Source organism: Macaca nemestrina, chromosome 9 (genome assembly GCF_043159975.1).
Source record: "Macaca nemestrina isolate mMacNem1 chromosome 9, mMacNem.hap1, whole genome shotgun sequence".
NCBI classification, from domain to species: domain Eukaryota; kingdom Metazoa; phylum Chordata; class Mammalia; order Primates; family Cercopithecidae; genus Macaca; species Macaca nemestrina.
The window spans coordinates 44501721-44516591 of record NC_092133.1 but is presented as its reverse complement, the minus strand read 5'-3'; the positions used below and the strand labels follow the sequence as shown (position 1 = coordinate 44516591).

General features: G+C 39.6%; 1 long non-coding RNA gene across 2 annotated transcripts in view; it reads right to left on the bottom strand.

Moving 5' to 3' along the window:
* Positions 1 to 7089: 7089 nt before the first annotated feature.
* Positions 7090 to 14871, bottom strand: part of LOC112426525 (uncharacterized) — a 59632-nt gene continuing 51850 nt past the window's right edge. Inside the window, exons 2-4 of one of the 2 annotated variants that reach the window (XR_003017894.2) lie at positions 14144 to 14269; positions 12905 to 13010; positions 7090 to 11670 (exon numbers count right to left, since the gene is read on the bottom strand). This is a non-coding gene — a long non-coding RNA (uncharacterized lncRNA). Of the gene's footprint in view, positions 13011 to 14143; positions 14270 to 14871 lie in introns of both variants that reach the window. The other variant, XR_011607754.1, reaches the window with a different exon arrangement.

Sequence of the window (14871 nt, the reverse complement as noted above, 5' to 3'; positions counted from 1 at the left end):
CACAAATTATCTATTTTTAAATTATCTTCAACCCTCCTGTTCATGTAATGTGTGCCCCAAATACTCCATGTCAGCTGCATGTGAGAGATCCTTCACATGATCTTTATTCACTCTCCTTTGGAAGAGGAAAATGGGAGGTCTAGGATTGTAGTTAGGAGTGCAGACTCAGGGGTCAGGCTGCCCACGTTCAAGACAACATCTATAATTTGCTGGCTGTGCAAACTAGTGTAAGAATTTTAACTTCTTCTTGAGTCAGATTTCTCATCTGTAAAATAGAATTAATATTGTCTAGGGACATCTCAAAGTTTGGACAAGATAGTATGTGTTAAGTGCCTAGAATAGCACCTTGCACTCCATCGATGTTAGTTGATTGTGTATTTTAAAATATTTTTTCCTGACAGTAATTTTTTTATGAATCCAAATTATTTGCTGATTATTAATGGATTCTAGTTACTATGTAGGTTCAATATAGTTACCATTTTGGTATGTACTTTCAAACTTGTTTTCCTCTGATACATAATTTCACAAAAATGGGCTCATGCTATATATATTATTTCATTATCCACTTTTATTCCCACTCAATAATAGCAATCTAAATATGTCATTCAGCATTTTTTGAAATCATTTTTAATGGTTGCATATATTATTTTGTCATTTGGAGTTACAATGATTTACTTTATGTAAAAATATTTTAAATGATTTACTTTATTTAAAAATACTTAGGGTCAGGGATGGTGGCTTACACCTCTAATCCCGGCACTTTGGGAGGCCGAGGCAGTTGGATCACCTGAGGTCAAAAGATCAAGACCATCCTGGTCAACACGGTGAAACCCCTTCTCTACTAAAAAATACAAAAAAAGTAGGTGGCACATGCCTGTAGTCCCAGCTACTCGGGAGGCTGAAGCAGGAGAATCGCTTGAACCCAGGAAGCAGAGGTTGCAGTGAACCAAGATCACACCGCTGCACTCCAGCCTGGCAACAGAGCGAGACTCCATCTCAAAAAAAAAAAAAAAAAAAAAAAAAAAGAATTCTTTAAGAAGTTTGGTTTACTTCTATTTTTTTAAGCCAGGATAAGCTCTATAGGCATGGTAATTTCACTGGGATCATGCCCTAGAAACAAAACTTGTAATGTAGGTATATCTTCAAAGATTTTTTTTTTGCTCTAATTAATATTTTATTCTTCTCTTCAACATTGTGTAAAGGCTCCAAAGTATTTGACAAATAAAACTTTGATGACATAATCATTACTTTTCTCTGAAGTCAGCCATATAATCCTTTAAGATGACATGAAAGTTTGTACATGAGAGGCTGGAGTTTCTGAAGCTTACGTGCTCCTCTTTTGGGGAAATGTAAAGTGATGCATTGGCAATACAGCAATGCAGTTGTAGCTTCAAAAATATTAATTTCCTTACCAAAGGTTAATGTCCTATAACTGACCCTCCATACTTTTCTGTATTTAAAATTTGGGGGAGGATGAGGTTTTTTAAAAACTTTATTCTTTACTAAAAATTGAGACTAATTTTTAACCATGAATCTACAGGTACGGATTTGTAGGTGACAACTTGATGAGATTACAGAGCCACTAAGGTCTTAAGTTGTGGGTATGTGGGCTTAGACTTTGGAGACAGAGTGCTTTGAATTCTGGTCAGACATAAGTTGTGTGACCTTTACTCCAATTTCTTCCTCTTTGAAGGATTGTTCAGTTATGTCTGTGCAAAGTGCAGATGGATCTTGGTAAATAGCTGTGGATTATTATTAACTGAATCAGGTGGTCACTCCAATGTAGCTACTATTCTAAATGTCTTTTTCTTGGAGATAATTGACACATTCCCTAGCATGTGGTGTGCCACAATATATTTGACAAATGTTATGTTGTCTATTTGTGTTGGTAAAGATCAGGTGAAGCAGTTTGCTTCCACCAGTCAGGGCCAGAAATCCACCTTCATTGTCCTGTTTTAGGGATATGTAATTCTCTAGAACTGCAAAGATTTTTACCAGCAAAAACTTATACTTCTCCATTTCACAATACATCATGTGGTCCAATGTGATACTGATAGTATTTGCTGATTTAGACCAAGTAAGCAGGAAATAGCACGCATTCTGGACACGTTGGCAAGACACAAGTGGGAGGGAAATAAACCCCTTATAAATTCAGAGGACTGCCACCTTATCGCGATTTCCAGAAGTCCATTGTCTGGAGCATGTTGATATGTCCTTTCCAATGTGAAGGATATGTTTCTGTATCTGTTTTCTTCTACCACTGAAAAGGAGGCACTAATGCTAGTGGACCTCTTTGGAGGTCAACATATACCTCATTTGGGCCTGCTCCTCTAGCCCACTTCCTGAATAACCGCAAAGGCTCCCAGCTTTGAGTAGAGCCCAGAGCAAGAGAATGCAACAGCTGTAAGCTAAAGGCAAGCTGCTCTGCTACTCATATCATATGACCCAACAGATTTGATGGTGCTCAAAGTGTCTGTGACGGATAGGGATGCTCTGTGGCATCTTTAGCAGGTAAATCACAGAAGATACCCTTAGGATCTTGGAGAACAGCTATGTCATCCCCTGCAGATAACTATTCTTTTGATGAACAGTGTTGACTTACTTTGGGGCTCTAGTAGAGACTGAATGTTTAACAATGGCCCAAGACCTGAGCTATGAATTGGATGTTATCAAACTTTAAAGTTGAGTGTGCACAGCAGCATTCCATCATACGGAAGTGGTAAATGAAGTTAGACTTACATAGGTCCTGAAGGCACAAGTCACATGAGCAAGATTCCCATGACCCCTACGCATACTACATTGCCCCTTCTCTCTCATCTGTCTTCTCATGGGGAGTTCCATGTAACCAGTTGACTGAGGAAGAGACTATTTGGTACACTTTATAGATGGTTCTGCACAATACACTGGCATTACCCAAAAATGGCCAATGCAGTATTCCTGTCACATTTAGGGACGATTCTGAAGACAGTGGTTATGGGAGATTCCCCCAGTGGAAAGAGCTTTGAATGGTTCACCTGGATATTCATTGTTCCTAGAAGGAGAGATGACCAGAGTGATGAATTTACATTGATTTGTGGCTCCATTAATCTGGAAGGTAAAACTGTCCCCAGCCACTTTGTACTCCCTATGCTAATTAACCAACAGGTTTAGAAAAGGTGATTATTGTTCTGATGGGTGATTTATCCTGGCTATGAAGGGAAAATGGGGTTGCTACCACACAGTGTGGGTAAGGAGTGTGGTGGCTTGCAGGAGCTCTTCTGGGGTGCCTCTTTGTATTCCCATATCCTGAAATCAATATTAAAATGAAAACAATTCAATGCAGTGAGGACTGCTAATGGCACTGACCCTTTAAGAATGAGGTCTGGGACAGCTTACCAGATAAGGAGTCATGACAAGAACCGGTGTTTGCCAAGGGCAAGTGTAATATGGAATAGGTAGTAAAAGAAGGAAGTTATAGGCTGGGCGCAGTGGCTTACGCTTCTAATCCCAGCAGTTTGGGAGGCCAAAGCAGGCAGATCATTTGAACCTCAGGGGTTCAAGACCAGCCTGGGCAACATATCGAAGCTCCAGCTCTACAAACAAACAAACAAACAAAACCCACAAAAACTAACCAGATATACTGGCATGCACCTGTAGTCTCAGCTACTCAAGAGGTTGGAGTGGGAGGATCACTTGTGCCCGGTAGGTTGAGGCTTCAGTGAGCCAAAATTGCACCACTGCACTCCAGCCTGGGCACACAGAGTGAGACTCTGTCTTAAAAAAGAAAATTAAAAAAAAAAAAAACAACTTGTTTTAAGTTCAGGGGCACATGTGCACGATGTTCAGGTTTGTTACATAAGTAAATGTGTGTCATGGGGGTTAGTTGTACAGATTATTTCATCACCCAGGTATTAAGCCTAGTACCCATTAGTTATTGTTCCTGATCCTCTCCCTCCTCCCACTGCCTGCCCTCCAGTAGCTCCAATGTGCATTGTTCCCCTCTATGCGTCCATGTGTTCTCATCATTTAGCTCCCACTTATAAGTGAGAACATGTGGTATTTGGTTTTCTATTCCTGTGTTAGTTTGCTAAGGATAATGGCCTCCAGCTCCATCCTTGTCCCTGCAAAAGACATAATCACATTCCTTTTTATCGCTGCGTAGTATTCTATAGTGTATGTGTACCACATTTTCTTTATCTAATCTATGATAGATGGGCATTTAGGTTGATTCCATGTCTTTTCTATTGTGAATAGTGCTGCAATGAACATATATGCGCATGTGTCTTTATAATAGAATGATTTATATTCCTCTGGGTACATACCTGGTAATGGGAATGTTGGGTTGAATGGTATTTCTGTGTTTAAGTCTTTGAGGAATCACCACACTGTCTGTCTTCCACAATGGCTAAACTAATTTACTCTCCCACCAACAGTGTAAAAGTGTTCCTTTTTCTCTACAACCTCCCTAGCATCTATTATTTTTTGACTTTTTATTAACAGCCATTCTGACTGGTGTGAGACGATATTTCATTGTGGTTTTAATTTGCATTTCTCTAATGAACAGTAATGTTGAACTTTTTTCATTTGATTGTTGTCTGCATGTATGTCTTCTTTTGAGAAGTGTTTGTTCATGTCCTTTGCCCACTTTTTAATGGAGTTGTTTTCTCTTATAAATTTGTTTAAGTTCCTTACAGATGCTGGATATTAGGCCTTTGTCAGATGCATAGATTGCAAAATGTTTCTCCCATTCTGTAGGTTGTCTGGTCACTCTGAAGACAGGTAAAAGAAAGAAGTTATAAACACTAGCTACAACCTTGTGCCCTATCACAGAAATGAAGACTAAACAGCTAACATCAGAATTCCTCTTTTGGTGGAGGGGAGGGAAGCATAAAGAATTCTTTTTTTATTTTTCTTTTTGTTTATAAAAGAAATTAACTTGATACATTTTCTAGAGTCAGAGTGGAACATTTTGTCCCTCATTGTAGGAGGAAGATGAGAGGAGGAGCTGGGTGTCCTCTGGAAAAATGGAGTTAGAGGTAGGGGGAGCTGGATGAGAAAGAGGAAGCATTTGTGGCACTATGTGTGACTATTTTGGGGGTACTGGGAAGTTAATTTCACATCTGGATCAACACAAGCAGCATAAACACAGTGTCAGGGAAGCAGGAGCTCAGGAGACCATGAGACTGGAACCCAATTTACCTAGGCTTCTGTAAAGCATCAACAAAGGCTCTGAGGAAACAGAGCTGATGGTTAAGAACATTTTTGACACCCTGAAAAGTGTTGTGCTGAAAAAAATATTGTGAAGTGGGGAACTGTGAGGAGCCTGCTAGGGAAAGAAGAAAGCCACAACTGACAGGACATTACTCATAATCTGGTCAAAGGACTTAGCCAATGTAAAGACAGACAGCATATGTGGGTATTCATTGAGATATTCTTGAGCTATTGGTCATTTATAGCAAGAAGGCAGATTAGAAATAAAACCAGGTATTTTACTGGGCCTCATTTCTTCAAGATGCTCTGTGAGCATGAAGAATTCACAGGGCCAGAGAGCAAAGGTAAACACACTACAGCTCATGGGCCTAAACCAGTCTGCCACCTGTTTTTGTAAATAAAGTTTTACAAAAAATAAAGCTATCTTTATTTTTACTTGCATTATATGCAGAACATTAGAGGCATGGAACAGTGTCTGACACATGGTTGAAATTCAATATATACTGAGTGAATTAATGAATGAATAAAGATGGATCCATAAAGATAAATGGATGGCTGGATGGACAAAGTATGTTTTCTGAGTTCAACTTCCCTAAATTTTTCCTCAGTCATTCAGAAAAATACAGAGAACACAGAGAGAACAACCACTGAAAAATTATTGGCAATTATCTCTATATTGGAGGAAACAATTTAGAACAACCTCTGCTGGTCATGATTGGGTTTAGAGATATGACTGGATTGGAGGCAGTAAGGTGCCTTCTTTCAATCATCTTCCAAGAAAACAAAGTACTACTATATTTGAACTTATCTAGTGACTTTTACTCTACGTTGTTGTTGTTGTTTTTAAAAAAAAGAAAAAAAAAAAAGAAAACAAGAAACCCTCTAAACTCTTTCCTTATGTAAATATGCTTCTCTTGTTTTTGTTTGTATTTTTTTTAAGTGTCTCATGCTCACTTACCTATATTACAAAAATAACTTGGAAACACAGAGGGCTACATAAATGCGAGGTGTAAGGGATTATATACTGCCATTTTGAGAACCCCTCATATAATCCTGCCTCTTTTCTTCAGTTTCCCTCTTTTTGATCAGATTATGCTCCTGGTATAAATCAGGCTCAGGACCAAGAACCCTGGTGGGACCAACAAGAGGGTCACAGCAAGAGAAAGAAGAACAATTTCTACCAAAACATGTTACTCAGTTTCTTTCTCTCAGGAAGTAATAACAGGAATGTTTTCATTGTCTCAGTTCTAATGATTTCATACTGAAAGAGAAAAAATAAGTCACAAGACCAGTGATCTCCATGGCTGGATTGACTCCAAGAGATAAAACCTGTGGCAAGAATAGATAGGAGTTGAGTCATTGTGCCCAGAAGGTCTGTAAACATGATTCAGGAGATAATTCTCTCTGCTTTAGTGCGGCAGGGAGGTGTGGAGAAGGGTCCAGTAACACGTATTAACAGCGTGCAGTTTGGGGCTTTTCTTGGTTTAGCTGATTTAATCCTTACAGTAAACATCTGTGATAGGGAGCAGAGGCAAAGAGAGGTTAAGCAATTTCCCCAGGGCCACACAACTAAAACGCTGCTGTATTTTGCTTCAGACCTGGAAGACCTGGCAATGGTATATGAGTTTGGAATATTAACCAAAAATATAAAATTACAAAGACAGGCTCCAAATAGTTCTTTATGCTTTGGAAAAGTAAGAAGTCTCATAAAATATAATCGAATTGTGAAAAATGTAAAATCTTCACTCTAGGTTAAAAAAAGGAATAATGAAGAACACAAAATATATGCTACTTACATATGTGTTATAGTAATTTTATTTACATATATTTATATTTTAAAATATAGAATATAAAATTACTTTTATATATAGTATAATTAAAAGAATGTACATGGTCTAAATATATTTTGATAAAAAGAATATATAGTCTTCTTTCATATGTACACACACACAGAGACATATATATAATGGCAACATACAGAATGATAAGAGGTTTTTACCAACAATTGCTTATAGCTAATGTATAACATACTTGATAAAATGGCTTCTGTGAAAGACCAGTTAGTACCAAATGATCTGCCCCCAGAAAAACAGCCACCATTCTTGACTACATTAATAGAAATAGAATAACCCCTAAAGGGAGATGAGAAGCATTCTAAGCTGCACTGATCATGAGTTCCTATGTGATGCTTTGTGTCCATTTGGAGCTCCAGTGCTTTAAAGCTGAAATGAACCCTGGCCTTTCCACCACCCTCCCTGCCCATAGTATGGTATATCCTCTTATTCCTACTCTCTCACCTTATTGAGAGTTTAATTTCCAACCAGTTCAGCCAAAGAGGACTATTCTCTAGAAAATGAGAGAGAGAATGAATTAGCAGATAAATGAAGAGTGTGAGGGAGGCCTTGGGTGGTCCTAGGGCTGGAAGAGAGTTTTGGAGATGCATTCAGGGATTTGCTTTCTACCAGGTGGCAGAAAATAGGGAAAGATAAGAGTGTAAGGGGTTTGCATCTATGGAAGGATTCCAGATTTCCAAATGTATTGGCAGGAACAAAGTTCTTGTCATGACCCTTGATTGGAGAGCAGGGCTTTGAGCCAAGCCACAAGGGATGATAGAGAACAATTGATAGAAAACTCCATTCATTTCCTGAGAAAGTAATAGGAAAATATAAACCCACAAACAAAAAAAGTGACCTTCCCATGCTCCCAGAGAGGTAACAGAATTGACAGTGCAAAGAGGAATTTTCTAGCCTAAATCTGGGCTATAAGCACCGTACTTCAGTAAGGAAGTGGGAAATGGTAGCCATGTGTGAATTAAATAGCAACTCAACACCATTTTGGACAAAAAATGGGGCCAGGATTTAAGACATGGTGTGAAGCATCTGGTCAATTTCTTTGACCTGGAAATTCTAATTTCTGGAATGCATCATATTGAAAAACCCAGACAATTGTACAAAGATGGACGTACAGTGATATTCATTTCAGCATTGTTTGTAATAGTGATAATCTGAACATAACTTAAATGTCCAGCAAAAATAGGTTAATTAAACACTAAAATATGCCTATTAAATGTTGTCCTTGAAAAAAATAGCAAGATTATAAGTACTGACTGGGAGAGATATCCAAGATTTATCATTGAATTGAAAACCACAGCTACAAAACAACATGGGTGGGGAGTGATGAAAGGATATTATGATCGAAGTTTAACTTCAGACTTTTATTTTGTTTATATTGATGAGTTTATAATATATAGATTTTTATTTTTATAATTAGAAAACATATGCCAAAAATTTAAGGGTATCAATGTGTAGCAAAAAAAAAAAAGCAAAAGGAAGAATCTCTCTCCCCAGTCGTTGCCTGAACATGCTCTCAGGCAAACAGGAAATGAAGCAGGAAAAGGTTCCTTGAGACACTAGAAGGCAGGGAGGGGTCTCCTGGGTACATTCTCCCTTCGCCTCCCACTACCTCGCCTGGTGTTAAACACAGCTGGAAAACTGTTTCATCAAGCATTAGTTAGATTTTCATAAGGAGTGCACAACCTACATCCCTCACATGGGCAGTTCACAATAGGGTTTGCACTCCTGTGAGAACCTGATGCTGCCACTGATCTGACAGGAGGCGGAGCTCAGATGGTAATGCTCAGTTACTGGCCACTCACCACCTTCTGTGCGGCCCAGTTCCTAAGAGGACACAGACAGGTACTGGTCCATGACTAGGGGGTTGGTATATATAATATAGTCAAACAAAGTAAGCAGCAAAACAAAATTGGAAGCAAAGATGGTTAGATCAGAATGTTTGTGAACACCTTAGTGTCCATTCCACAAACTTCCTACTGTGTATAAAGCCACACTAATCAATGTACATCATTGACTAATGTTTATTTCCAGGTGTCTCCCCTGGAAAGTCTCTACCACCAGCCATCCACTCCCCCTCTTCACACACACACAAAATGCCCTCCAACTCTTTTTGCTCATCCATAATTGCATCCATCTCAAAAGAGTATTTCTGAAAAATTAGTCTCCTCCAGAAGATTGCTCTGACCACTGTCCTCTGTCTATCATACTCTGCTCTAGTTCGTTTGTTTTGTTTTGCTATCACTGTTAGGGAATTTACTTTCTGTGCAAAAAACCTTTATTGGACTCCCAGTGTTTGTCAAGTAATGTGATAAACAAGAGTGTAGCAAATGAAAAGGCGCATGCCTAACTATAGCAGTTCACACTACAATACCATGCTATCGTGCTCCAGTTGATAGCAGTTCGCATGACAATATTGAGCTATTGTGCTCCGGTTGAGAACACACACCCCCTTCCATTGTCTCATTTACCAATAAAGCAGGAGTAGCTCCAACCATTCCATATGCTCTTCAGTTTTGAAGGGCTTTCCTCTCTCCATCTCTTTAGATGTATGTAAATTTAATTTTGCAATCAGATTACAAACTCCAGAAAGACAGGGACCAGGGCTTTTATCTCATAATAATACTTATCTTCCCTGTCATTGTGGGGGAATTTTAGCCTGTGGTGCTTGGCCTTGAGTGAGTAAGTGGTGGGGGCAAGGAGAGTCTCTGCCTGCATCCTTTTACTAGGCACAAAAGGAGTCTACAGGAGGGTGCAGCATCTGATGGAAAACTGAAACACCCTAGAAGCTTGGTTTGTAAGGACCTGGTGAAGCAGCTGATGAGAGAAGTGGAGCTGTCCCTCCTGTTGATTTCAAAAATATCAGAAAGTCATATACTTGCAGATAACACTTAAACATTTCCACATATTTTCTCTGACTACCCTTACCATCCTTTATATGACCTTTTTCATCTCCCTTTTACTCACCAATGTTTTCATGATAAACTATTTTTTAATTTTTTATTCTCAGAATCAAACATTGAAAAATATTTGAGGCATTCTTTGCAATGTTTTGAATAAATACTGTCTTTGAAGAAATGTTTTAAATAAAATCTATTTTTGAATAAATGCTCTCTTTTAAGGTATACTATTGACAATGTTTCCATTTGAATACAGCAGGTTCTGGGATAAACAAAGTAAAAACAAAACCCCTATCCCTTAGTGGCAGGGATGAGTATAAAAGACTAAATGTCAAAAAGAACCTCCCCAGAGGATGGAGCCAGGTGAATGAACAGCAATGACTCAGACCAGGTGTGGTGGCTGACACTTGTAATCTCAGCAATTTGGGAGGTCAAGGCAGGCAGATCACTTGAGGTCAGGAGTTCAAGACCAGCCTGGCCAACATGACAAAATCCTGCCTCTACTAAAAACACAAAAATTAGCCGGGCATGATAGTGCGCACCTGTAGTCTCAGCTACTCAGGAGGTAGAGGCAGGAGAGTAGCTTGAACCCAGGAAGCAGAGGTTGCAGTGAGCTGAGATTGTGTCACTGCCCTCCAGCCTGGGTGACAGAGCAAGATTCTGTCTCAAAAAAAATAAAAAAAATAAAAAATAACAATGGCTGGATAGTTCTTATCAGATAGCAAAATCAGGGTCTAATTAAGAAACTTCTGCCATTAGCAGGGAAGGGGATCTTCAAAATGTCTATCCAGCAGAATTTCATCATTGCTATAGATTCCTGACCTCTGAGATTCTTCCATTTCTTTTTTCAATTGAAAGTATTTATTATAGTTAACCTACCACAATACACATGATACCATGATACACATGAGTTATCTAGTCTTAACTAGCCTTTTGATTTTTTTTTTAAGCACCAGACCACAAGGAGTCACATACACACCTTTAGGTAGGACAGTGCTTTACTCAGAAATCCCTGACCATGAGCTGAGTGCAATGATTCCTTGACTGTGGGTTGGCTCCCCTGGGAAAGGTCTGATTATGTTCTATGTTTGGGAAGAAGGGTATACATGGTTATTTAGGGCCAGAGTAGGATACTGTGGTGGAAACAACTCATGATCCTTCCAAATTAGTGTTTCCCCTTTAATATGAAGTTGTCACCAGGAAGCGGGCTTCCTATTTCACAGCTACATGAACTAACCTTCACTTCTCCCCAGGTGGGCTGTGAACTAGTTCTTCCAAATGGAATATGAGTGAATGTGATGTATGTCATTTCCAGGTGAAGATGGTTAAGAATCAGGTGTACCCTCTTTACTCTCAATTTCCAGGCTCTCGGGGATGGTAGAGTCACAGGATGGAAGAACTCTGTGTCCTTGGATCATTGCATGGAAGAGAACTGCCAGGTGCCCAGGAACAGCAGCCTTGGACAGTTATGTGAACAAGAAATAAACTTCTTTTACAGTGTCATTTATGTTTTTGAACTTCTTTGTTATAGCAGCTAGGCATATACTAATTCAGGGATTCCATGATAGCAATATTTCTTCTCTTTTGAGTAGGTTTCCAAACCTTGCTTTTCCACAATTCTGAAATATTTTGGTTCTGGGATAAACTTTTCTACTCTTTTGGCAGCACAAAGATCCCTTTGTACAGAGGCACTAATTCTTCTTCTTCTGGAGTAGCTTCCCAGTTTCTCACTGTGGCCAACAAAGAGAATAAAAGGAAAAAGAGGATCTGAAATAGCAACCCAGCTGCAGTTACCAATACCTGATAATACTATAGTCAAAGCTCCACATTAGAGAACAGACCACTTTCAGTAGCGTGACCTCTGGTCTTAGAAGTAAGTGGTATTCAAATATGGTAAAAGGTAGTGGTGGCAGTAGTACGTAGTAATAACTAACACTTATTTGGCATTTACCATGTGCCAAGCACTGTTCTCAGAGCTTTATACACAGTAGTCCACTTAATCTCCATAAAACCCTATGTGGTAAGTACTAACATAATTCCTTTTTCTTTTTTTAGAGACCTAGTCACATTCTGTCACCCAGGCTGGAGAACAATGGTGCAATCTTGGTTCACTGCAGCCTCGAACTCTGGGCTAAAGCAATCCTCCTGGGTAGCTAGAAGGACAGGCTCATGACACCATGCTTGGCTATTTTTTAAAAAAATTTTGTAGAGATAGGGTCTTGCTATATTGCCCAGGCTGGTTTCAAACTCCTGGCCTCAAGCAATTCTCCTGCCTCTGCCTCTCAAAGTGCTGAGATTACAGACATGAGCCACTGTACCTGGGCACAATTCCCATTTTAAAAATGAAGAAATTGAGGCACAGAAAGGTTTCTAATACGGTTTGGCTTTGTGTCCCCACCCAAATCTCATCTCAAATTATAATTCCCATAATCCCCACATGTCAAGGGCTGGAACTAGTGGGAGAATTGAATCATGGGGGTGGTTTCCCCTATGCTATTCTCATGATAGTGAGTGAGTTATCATGAGATCTGATGGTTTTATAAGCCTCTGACATTTCCCCTTCTTACATTCACTCCCTCCTGCCGCCTTGTAAAGAAGCGGCCTTGCTTCCCCTTTGCCTTCTGCCATGATTGCAAGTTTCCCAATCCCTCTCCAGCTATGGGGTACTGTGAGTCAGTTAAACTTCTTTCCCTCATAAATTACCCAGTCTCGGGTAATATCTTTCTAGCAGTATGAGAACAGACTAACACAGTTTCCACCTCTATTACTTAGCAGCAGCTGTCAGATCCTGACCCCTTTTCTCTAACCATATGTAATTCCTCTTACTGCCCCCACTTACTCTTTTTTTCCCATTCACTTACCCCATATTGTCTAACTTATTTATTATTGTATTAGTCTGCATTGGCTGCCATAATGAAAAATCACAGACGAGGTGGCTTAAGCAACAGAAATCTATTTTCTCACAGTTCTAGATGCTAGAAGTCCAACTTGGTTTCTGGTGAGGCCTCTCTTCCCGGCCTGGAGACGGCAGCCTTTTCTCTGTCTTCACATGGCCTTTCCTCTGTGTGCGCTGAGAGAGAAAGAGAGAGAGATCTGAGGTCTCTTCTTTTTCTTCTTTGTATGAAGACATCAGTGTTATCAGATTAGGGGCCCCACCCTTAAGACCTCATTTAACCTTAATTACCTCCTCACAGGCCCTATTTCCAAAGTTATGTCGAGGGTTAGGGTTTCGATGATGAATTTTGGGAAAGGAGTGGGGAAGTCAATTCAGTCCATAGCAGTTGAGCTTATTGCCATCTCTCTCCTAATAGAATATAAGCTCCATGAGGACAGAGATCTTTGTGTACTGATGTATCTTAAGTGCCTAGAATGGTGTCTAGCACATAGTAGATTCTCAGTAAGTATTGACTTGATGAATGAATGGTGAATGAATGAATGAAACAAGCACTCCTAGTGTTCTAACAGAGATAAGGGTACAAATTGTCCCAGCAGAAGTTTATTTAGGGGAGTCTTATTTCTGAATAGGACTATGGAAAAGTAAAGTCATTTACCCACATCAAGTTTCCACTCAAAGACTGCCCAACTGCAGTCTGAATAATTAATGTTGAAAAATGTCTTAGTCCATTTTGTTCTGCTGTAACAGAATACCACAGATTGGTAGATTGGGAGATTGGGTAATGTATAATGAACAGACATTTATTGACTCATGGTTCTGGAAGCTGGAAAGTTCAAAATCAAGGAGGCACATGTGGCCAGGGCCCTCTCACTGGTCATCCCATGATGGAAGGGTAAAAAGGGGGTGAGGGTGAGCAAGAGAAGGTTGAAGTCATCCTTTTATATGGAACTCAGTCCCTCAATAATGTCATTAATCTATTCAAGAGGACAACGCCCCTATAACCCAAATACCTCCCATTAGGTCCCACCTCCCAAAACTGCCACACTGGGGATCAAGTTTCCAAACACATTAACTTTGGGGAACATATTCAAACCACAGCAAGAAGAAACGGTGTGTAATTAATTTTTGAAAAAGAATAAGAATGGGGAGCTGGCCAAGTGCTGTGGCTTACGCCTGTAATCCTAGCACTTTGGGAGGCTGAAGCAGGAAGATCAGTTGAGCCCAGGAGTTTGAGAGCAGCCTGGGGAACATATTGAGACCCTATCTCGACAAGAAATAAAAAATTACCTGGGTGTAGTGGTACTCACCTGTGATCCCAGCTACTCAGGAGACTGAGATGGGAAGATCACTTGAGCCTGGGAGGGAGGTGAAGGCTACAGCGAGCTCTGATTGTGCCACCGCACTCCAGTCTGGGTGACAGAGCAAGACTCTGTCTGAAAAGAAAGAAAAAGGAAGAAAGGAAAGGAAAGGAAAGGAAAGGAAAGGAAAGGAAAGGAAAGGAAAGGAAAGGAAAGGAAAGGAAAGGGAAAAAGAATGGGGAGCTATTTTATTAACCATATCAATATTTTTGAAGTTCACTTGGAAGATCATTTTAAACATGTATATTTGTGAATGAGTACAGAAGAGAATGTTATATAGGTGGGAACACACTGTTTCCAAATTATAGCCCATTGTGGTGATCAAGAGAACCCACTGTCTACCTAAGTATTCCTCTAATAAGTGTGAATACTATTGAACTAGTCACCACCTCTTCTAGGTGGACAAAACTACAGTTAAACATAGACTCGAAACAACAAGAGGGTCAATTTTTACAAAAAATCTCAAGGAAAAAGCATAGAGTTTCATTTTATAGAAGTAAAAGTATTTTTGCCTACATTCAATATATTATTTGGTTCTCAGACTTTAGCATGCATTATAATTATCTGGAAGGCATATCAACACCTAGATTTCTGGGTCCCACACTGGAATTTCTGATTTTATCAGTCTACAATGGGGCCTAAGAATTTGCACTTCTAACAAGTTTCTAGGTGATGCT